This window comes from Microchirus variegatus, assembly GCF_963457635.1.
Source record: "Microchirus variegatus genome assembly, chromosome: 2".
Classification (NCBI taxonomy): Eukaryota; Metazoa; Chordata; class Actinopteri; order Pleuronectiformes; family Soleidae; genus Microchirus; species Microchirus variegatus.
In genome coordinates this window covers 22,017,573-22,026,812 of record NC_139803.1, presented here as the reverse complement: position 1 = coordinate 22,026,812, position 9,240 = coordinate 22,017,573, and positions in this window count along the sequence as shown.

The following is a 9,240-nucleotide window of genomic DNA, read 5'->3' as shown; positions in this document are numbered from 1 at the left end:
GAGTCTGGGACATGTTGTCTTTCTTACAATTTAGTAGCTTTGCGTTGTGTGTGTTGTGTTCTATTTTATTTCTTTATAAATGAGGATGGAGTGTTTCAAAGGGACTGAAGGATGTTAAAAAAAAAAAAGAAAAGAAAGTGACACCAAGACCGCAAGTGACAGGAAGACTGAATAACACTGCTTTTCACATTTGGCTCAAAGGAGCAGATATGGAGAGAGTGTGGAGGCCAGCAGCAGCCACTCTCTAGATGACCGTGACATGGAAAGAGTGACACAAGTGTGCAACATGTGCCAGCACACTGATAAAACACCAGCGGCTCCTCCTGTGGTTCCCGTTTAGACTCGTGGCTGCTGCAGCTCCCGCTGACTTTTACATGATGATGGTTGTGGTGAAAAGGCAAAAAAAAGTGACTTTTTCCACACTTGAACATTTAAATTAGCGAAAAAGAATGTGCCGTTACATCTCTATATCGTTGTTTCACAATCACATTTTATGTGCTAAAATTGGTAGAATAATATATACAAGACCATTCCCTGTATTAATAACATTTCACTAGATATTCCCTTCCTCACAATATCGCTCTATGTTTTTTTCAAATCAGACTCATTGGACCAACTGTGTTTTTTTTGCCTTTGCCTTAATAAGGTATTTTCTCATAAATTACACATGACAATGAAGTTGGAGGTGAGAAAAAATTGCTTCTCCCCTGAAGAAAAAGCTTAATATATATATGTAGGGTTATATATATATATATATATATATATATATATATATATATATATATATATATATATATATATATATATATATATATATATATATATATATTTATATATATATATATATACTCACCAACCCAAGTTTGTGAATGTGGAACTTTTCTTTATTTTAAAGGAGAAACACATTTGTTTTTTTTAGGATTTGTTCTAATACAAACATCCCAAATTGAATGACGTGCACATCAGTTTGTAGAATGGGAATTAGTGGAAGATACACACACACACGATGGCTGCCAAGGACAGTCTCGGACAAACACTCACACGCGCACACGTGCACACACACGCACACGCACCCACACACACACACACACTAGTTTCCATGACTTCAGAGGACATTGCATTGACTTACATTAGACTTTTACTCTAACCTGGAGCATAATTACTACTGACCTTAATCTAATCCTAACTTTAACACATCTTCACCTTAAAATGTAGTCATTTACATTAAGTGGGGACTTGATTTTTGTCCCCATAAGGAAGACATGCCCCCATAATGTGACTAAACAGATTTAGTTCTTCTTAGCACACTGCATTATCCTTATATATAACCTTAACCATAACCACTTAATGCCTAACCCTAACATTAACCTAACCACAATCCAAATCTCTACAAGCCTAACCTCCTCATAAATGAGGTTCTGCCTCATTAGGACCATGTTTTGGTCTCCATAAACACGACTGGTCCCGACAAGGTCAGTGTCTATGCCAGAAAGTGTCCTAAAGAGACGACACACACACACACACACATACACACATGGTCGAACACATCCAAATGCAAACAGAGAACAAAGAGGCAAAAATGCGAATGAGGTGATTTTTTTTGCTGCTTTCTGGTTTTTCAATAAACTTATCTGTGCTTCACATCTTTGTGTGTGTGTGTGTGTGTGTGTGTGTGTGTGTGTGTGTGTGTGTGTGTGTGTGTGTGTGTGTGTGTGTGTGTGTGTGTGTGTGTGTGTGTGTGTGTGTGTGTGTGTAAGGGTCAGTCTGGGCAGTGGTCCAGACTGCTAAAAAGAAAAAGGGGTGAGTTTCATCACAGGAGGTGGGTCTGGGCAAGGTTCCAATCAGCCTTTCACATAAACACGCACACACACGCACTGAGCTGGAGGCAGTGGTTCTTTGCTGTTGTTGCCTGCGGGCAGGTCTGACCCCACAGACACGGAGAGAGCTGGAAATATGAGGGGGATCAAGCAAGTTGAGAGCAGAGGAGGGGAGGGAACAACGGTCAGGAGGTGGGGTGGTGGTGGTGGGGGGTGGTGCAGAGAGAGGACAGGCTGATAAGGTGGAGACTGATGGAGACACGGAAATGGGGCCTGATAAAGATTGATGGAGGAACACTGAGAGAGAAAGACGGAGAGAATGAGGTGTCAGGAGAGGAAAAAGCAACGGAAAAAAATGGGGAAAATGGGAGGATTGGGGGTGCGTGTATACGCTGGTGTTTGTTGTGGGAGGTGTCGGGGGGACGGAAGAATCTAGGGAGAAAATGAATGGAAAAGTCAGTGGAAAGTGTTATTGAAAAAGGAACACGGGGTGACAGACAAGGGCTTCAGGGAGAGTGGAAAAGGGATAAGATAAAGGAGTGTAGGCAGGACGTGTGTGTGTGTGGGAGAGAGAGAGAGAGAAGGGAAGGGAGAGGAAGAAAGGGAAGAGAGGATGAGAAAGAGAGTGATACACATTCGTGGTTTGACAACATACAACGCGCCCTTTAATTGAACTGATGGAGAGAGGAGAGAGCGAATGCCAGAGAGAAAGAAATCACAGAAGCAACAAAAAGAAGCGGGACACAGAAAAGACGGAAAAGATAAAAACACAGAAATAAAATAACTGAGTCAAAGAAATGAAGACATCAAATATCTCAAACATTTACGTGAATCAGAAAAGTTTTGGGAGCCCTGAAACCTCAATTTTCTTTCTTTAGTCGCCCTGGTTTTCTTCATTTCTTAATTTTCTTAATGTAATGTATACTCATTCAAATAAAGCTTTATTTAAAAAGGTTTGTACCCAGTGCACATGCCGTACGCGGATGCTCTAACGTCTTCTTCTGCGGTCTTTGGTGTTTGGGTTTCGTGTGGGTGAAGACATTTCCCGAAACGGAGTGCCGTGTTTACGGAAAACTTTTCCAAAACGACAAAAGAAAAAGACTGTTTACGTTTCGTTGTGTTTCTGTGTGGACAAGGCCTAAATCTTACACACTGGACCTTTAATGCGGACGAAGCTGCAGGGAATTGAAAGCTTCAGTGAGAGCTGTTTTGTAAACTGTCGCTGCTCAGAATCAAACTCAATACATCGACGAAAACGATGTGAAACGGATTTAATTCATTTATTTACACGCTCGAGAAAAGTTGGCAACAATCACAGCGGAGCACTTTGCTTCTATACACAGTATCATATATGGGCAATATCTGAGCTTTGTGCCTCAATAACTTTGTTCTTCAAAAAAATCTGCTTCAACACAAACAAAATAAAACAGAAACTGTGGGAAAAGAAACCAAGGAGAGTTGTTTGAACACACTCGACAAAGTAATTGCTGTTTATTTGCCAAATGCAAACTTTGTTTAGTTACTACTTTCGAGTTGTTGTTGACTTCGCTGCTCTTGTTGGCCCCAGGCATAACAAAGCCCCTTTAACCACTCGAGAGCCTCCAAGAATATTCGAAATGTCTATTTGCAGCCCACAATCTCTGTTTATGTTTCAGTTTGGTGTTTTGGGTCAGTCGCACCACCCACTGCCACCCACTCAATAACGCGGCTATTACCAGCAGGGTTACTTGTACACAGTGAGTCAAAAATGCAGACTGTTACCAAATCTAAAAATCCAACTCGCTCCTGTATAAAAGCTCCTACAGACCGGAAGTTCCAATTAATGCTCTTTTTTGGTGTGTATCTGCGCCACCACCTCGAGTGTGTACCGCATATGTGTGCCTCTGTTTTTAAAGTTTAAAGTAGCGTTACTTTAGAGTCTCATTTTAACAATCGGGAGTCACATAAACATGACGTCACAGGCGTCTTTTTCCGGTCAGTCATCATTAATCAAACCATTAATGTTCCCAGCACTAAAATATATGCACACTGCAGTATTATGTCCGTAAATGTTTATGCCTATGTCACAACGACACAGCTGCGACTCAAATCATGCTGTAAATGAAGTACAGTAGTTGTGAAATTCTTAATGGCAATGGGTGCCCCAGTTCAAAATAGGGCCCCATACAGGCTTGAGGCGGCCCTGTGTGAGATATACAGCAAGCAAGACAAGAGAGAGAGGAGAAGAAAATTAAAGAAAGAACGCCTGTGTTGGTGTCAGAGTGAGGTGTAGAGTTTCCTCAGACTTGTTTTCCTGACTTAGCCGTTCTGTTAGCCCTCCATCTACTTCCCCTGAATATCCTCTCACACACACTCACACACACACACACACACACACACACACACACACACACACACACACACACACACACACACACACACACACACACACACACACACACACACACACACACACTGTATCACAGCAGATAGAGATTTTTTGGAAAACTGAGCCCAGTTCCCTCAGGCTAAACCAGTGCTCCGGTTACACCACCACGTTCCAGAGCACAATTCCTCAGTGCTTGGCTGAGTTTACTTAGGCAGATTCCTCTCTCGTCTACATGCTGCACAATCAGCCCCCCTGAGCACTTAATCTCTGTTATTGGAACTCTGCTCCTATCAATTCCCTTCTATCTAAATATTATTGGAGGCAGAGATAATACAAAAAAAAATAAAAATTACAATAAATATGTGAACATTCAGAGTGCAGAGCAAGAGCACTTCCTTCGCGGTATGCATTTAAATTGAATGTGCGTTGATGTGTGAAATGTGCATACACTGTATAAACCACTGGCTAACACCAACTTCTGGTACTAATTAAATGTAAAATGTAACATTTGGACGTGAGAATGTTCCCATACGTCAGAGCAAAGACGCCTTTTATCTCAAAACCATTAAAGATCCATCAGCTTCGCGATGATTTGTCTGTGGTCCACTTATGGTCGCAGTGATTGCTCGCTCAGAAAAAAAAGATGGCGGCGAGTGAAAACATACATCGTCTTCGTAGAGTACTCGCATGAACTGTACTGTGAAAGCAACTTGTAATAGCAGGAACGATAACTGCAGACATGAACAATGATGGAACGGTATTTAAATTAATAAATACAGATTCATACATTGCAATATTATGCAAAACGAAAGCGTCAGATTCAAACGTACAGATGCCAGCAGATTCACACTTGAACTTTACAGCTCTAACTCCACATTCTCCATGTTCTCAACAAGCTGAAATGATGCAGATTCTTTATGATGTAACCTTCGACCTCCAGGAAGTTTATTTGCAAGTCTTTCTTGAATCGTATTGATTCTGAAGTTATGTGTCAAGTCAACATTATGTGACTTTAGAATTAATATCCGATCAGCGAGAGGAAATGGAAACACTTCCCTTGATGTTAAAAACTGAGTCACAAACTGATTTTTAGCCACTTCACAAATGGCTCTCTTGCTAAAAATGTACACCTCCCTATTTTTGATCATCATTTGACAGCATTTCCCAATAGTTTGTGAACTGTTTGCTATCCCGCGACAAATTTAGTATATATAAAATCAGCGTTATTCAAACTGGCAGGGTCACAAAAGCTGCTGGTTTACTGCTGCCTCATTTGGAGTTTGTGTCACTTACTAATCACAACAGTTTTCAAACACCAAACTAAAGCTTCCGGTCAGAAAAGGCTGCGTAACGATGGCGTAATGTGTTATTTAGCTATTGTAGCATTGAATGACGACAATGAACAAAGCCATCGAACATAACACGACAGACCACAGCACAGCGGACAACAAAGGAGGACGCCCAGCAGCTCGTTTTTTTTACCTGCTTGGTTTGTGACTGTTTGTCTCCGCAAGAAGTCAAGCTTTGTATGAGAGGAGTGATGCTTTTCTGTTTCCTAATCAGCTGAGACGGTGCCGTACCATTTTAATCTGGTATCCCAAGGGTACCAAAAAATGGAATGATTGGGGCCAATTATTTTGGTCTAATGAAAAAAGATATGTACTGTATCATTCCACTCGGTGCAAAACATGGCTTAAATGGCAGCGCCTTCGAACCACACATAAAAATTACTTTAACGCCTCATCACCCCAGTAATGACAGCGATGACAGTAATCACACAAATTAGAAAAAAAATGAACTTGAAGATAATCAGGCTAAAATAAGCAACCAAACTTGCCTTAGTAAAGTAAGTAAAGGAGAAAAAGTGCACATGGACAGATTAGAAGTGAAATACTTTGGATGATTTGCTTCAGTCACTGCAGCTTGCGGTGTGTGTGATGTATTCCACATTACATACTGTACTGAAGGAAGCAGGAGGAAGTCAGACATCACTGCAGTAGGATGCATTAGGAATCCAGAAGCCGCAAGTACAAGTTGGTTTTCCTTCGCTCTCTCTTCACCCACCCCCCGGACCCCCCCCCACGCCCACCCCCTAGCCAAACCGCACCTTCTGATACCTCAACCTCTCTCCGAATGATTCATTCAACCATCCACCCACTAAAGAAACACTGAAACAAAGAGTGAACGCAGTGTAAAGCAGCCTATACTTTCCCAACCACATGCATTTGCACACAAAGCCGAGCACTCACCCCCCGCCTCCCGACCCCCACCACCACCACCACCACCACCTCGAGAACACATGGTGTAAGTTTCGTGCACCCACTTGCGTGCCCACAGCATAAAAGAACACACATACTGCGTTGACTCATCCACACACACGGCAAATACCAAATTGAACTCAATTGTGCTCCTCATATTCCGCACCATTCCACCCACCCCCCCGTCCGACTCAATCTGCAGCAAAGTCCAAAGACAACACCGCACGTCCAGAGTGGACCTGAGATGACATCATTCCTCTATCCCCCGTCGCACCCAGTCCCCCCCCCCCACCCCTCCACATCCAACAAAGGGCTGAGCTCCAACACAAATCATCCAACCCTGTCCTTAATGACAGGGTAAAGCTAAGTGATGCCAGAGGGCAGGAGAGCTGGAGGTGCTTTGGTCTGGGATGCTGCCTGTTCATTCCATTCCTCCCCGAAACATGTGGTTTGTACTCGCGCTCTCTCTGAATGGTGCAAAAAAAGGAGGGATGGATGGATGAGGAGAGCAGGGAACAGGGGAAAAGGGAGACCACAAAGTAAGCTCGTTGCCCAAAGGGAGAGATCGTTTGGAGCTCAGGTGGGATATGATTCTGCTTTCATCTGGAGGTGGCCTTTCTTCCGTGGATGGCATTAAATAGCAGAAATATACCCTGCGGACAGAATATGAGGATGAGGTTTATTCATGCAATTCAATCGTTTTTTCGCAAATTTCCGACTGACATCAGTGCATATGGGTGCCATTTAATCCTGTGGTTAGGTTTAGGGTTATGCACATGACATGACCATGGTTTATTTTTGACCCTCCATCACGCACACGGCCAAGGAGAACAAATGTCGGAAATACTGAAGTTTCTTGAGCAGTTATGGAAAGAAAATCCTTTCCAGGGCTGTAAAGGATTTGATATGACAATTTCCACAATCTTGATTTAAAATTTATGCTGGCTCAGGCGTTGCGAAAACCCGGCAACTAATCAGAGCCGCTGAGTTTGAGTCCTTTAACGACAAGTTCAAGTGACGCATCGTGTCATCGCGAGCGAATCCAAGCCTCGTGACAGGAAACCTCAAGTCAACTATCCAAACAAATCAAACGTTCGGGACGTTTGTGGGCCCAAGGTTCACAATGAGTCATACGTCCGTACAACGTAAACGAGACATTAATAAAGACATGATATAATCGAGTCCTTATGAGCAAGTCCAAGTCGTTAAGTATAAATTAAAGTGAAAACAAATATGAAGTTCAGGGAAAGATCCCAAGGGAATTTCTAAAGGCAAGATCAAGTAAAGCCTCTTGTAATAGTGAGTCCCCTTTACTTAAGGACAACTCAGAAGTACTTTAAGTCAAAGTCAAGTCTAAAGTCTTGTGTCAGAGTCTTCAACCAAGTGTCAACTCTGTCCAACTAAGCCTCAAGTCAGGTTTTGCAACAGTGCTTTGTAATAGCGCTCAGTTCATGAGGAAGAGTCCATGTCAAGTCACAAGTCATTTCAGAGAGTAATTCAAACACTAATTCTTGGAACGACAAGCCATGAATTCATCAAGTAAGTGTTTAAGAACAAGTTTAGATCAAGTCATATGATATAAGTCTATGTTAAGCCTCCAGTGTTGTAATAATAATAAGTCACAAGTTCAGTCCTTAAGTCCTTGAAGACTCAGCAGTGAAGTGTCACCACCATGTTTTTTGGAGTTTTGATGCTAACTGAATAACGGTTCTCCAAGTCTCTAATTCTTAAGGGCAAGTCAAGTCCCAGCAGTGATAACCTCAAGTCTCTACATACGTTTGGACAAATCAAAACAAATTGGCTGCAGGTCCAAGTAAAGTCTCAGCAGTTATGCCATCAAATCTTAATGAACATGTCCAATGACAGGCTAAATCCTTTACTTAAGTCCTTGAGGACAAAATCCCATAACAAGTCTTTGGAGAGAAGCCTTCAAACCTTGATTCCTGACAAACAAGTGAAGCCAACCATTCCAGGATTAGACTGAAGTCAAAACCTGAAATTGAAATGTTTTTACGTCCATGTGTCAGGTGTCTTTAGGTAGCCAAGCAGTCCAGTCAAAGTCCTCGTCTTAATTGTGTAAATTTGTCTCAAGTCTCCAGCCTTGTAAGCAATAATTTGAAACATATTAATAAGTTTTGTCATATTTCCAAAGAAGTTACTGAACTGAACTTTACTCATCAGCAAAAAATCTCAAAAGGCACTTGTTCCAAAATACAAGAGGCCTAAGTGGTTCCTCATGGATTTTCATCCCCAGAGCTCACATTTGACTACGTGCGGAAGGTACGAGATGCACTGAACAGACTCAGTAGATTCATCACCGAAGAAAAAACAAAAAAAAACACAGATTACCAGCCTTAGTCATAATCAGGACGATGACGCTGTGTCAAATCTGCTGGAGCGCTCAGAGAGATCCAGGTCCCTGTTTGATATTAACCACACGTGAGTCTGGTGCTGTGCTGTAAACCTGTCATTGTTCTGGGTCAGCTCCCTGAGGATGTCCTTAAGGCTCACACACACACACACACACACACACACACACACACACACACACACACACACACACACACACACACACACACACACACACACACACACACACACACACACACACACACACACACACACACACACACACACACACACACACACACACACACACACACACACACACACACACACACACACACACACACACACACACACACACACACACACACACACACACACACACACACACACACACACACACACACACACACACACACACACACACACACACACACGGCAACAGGATTTC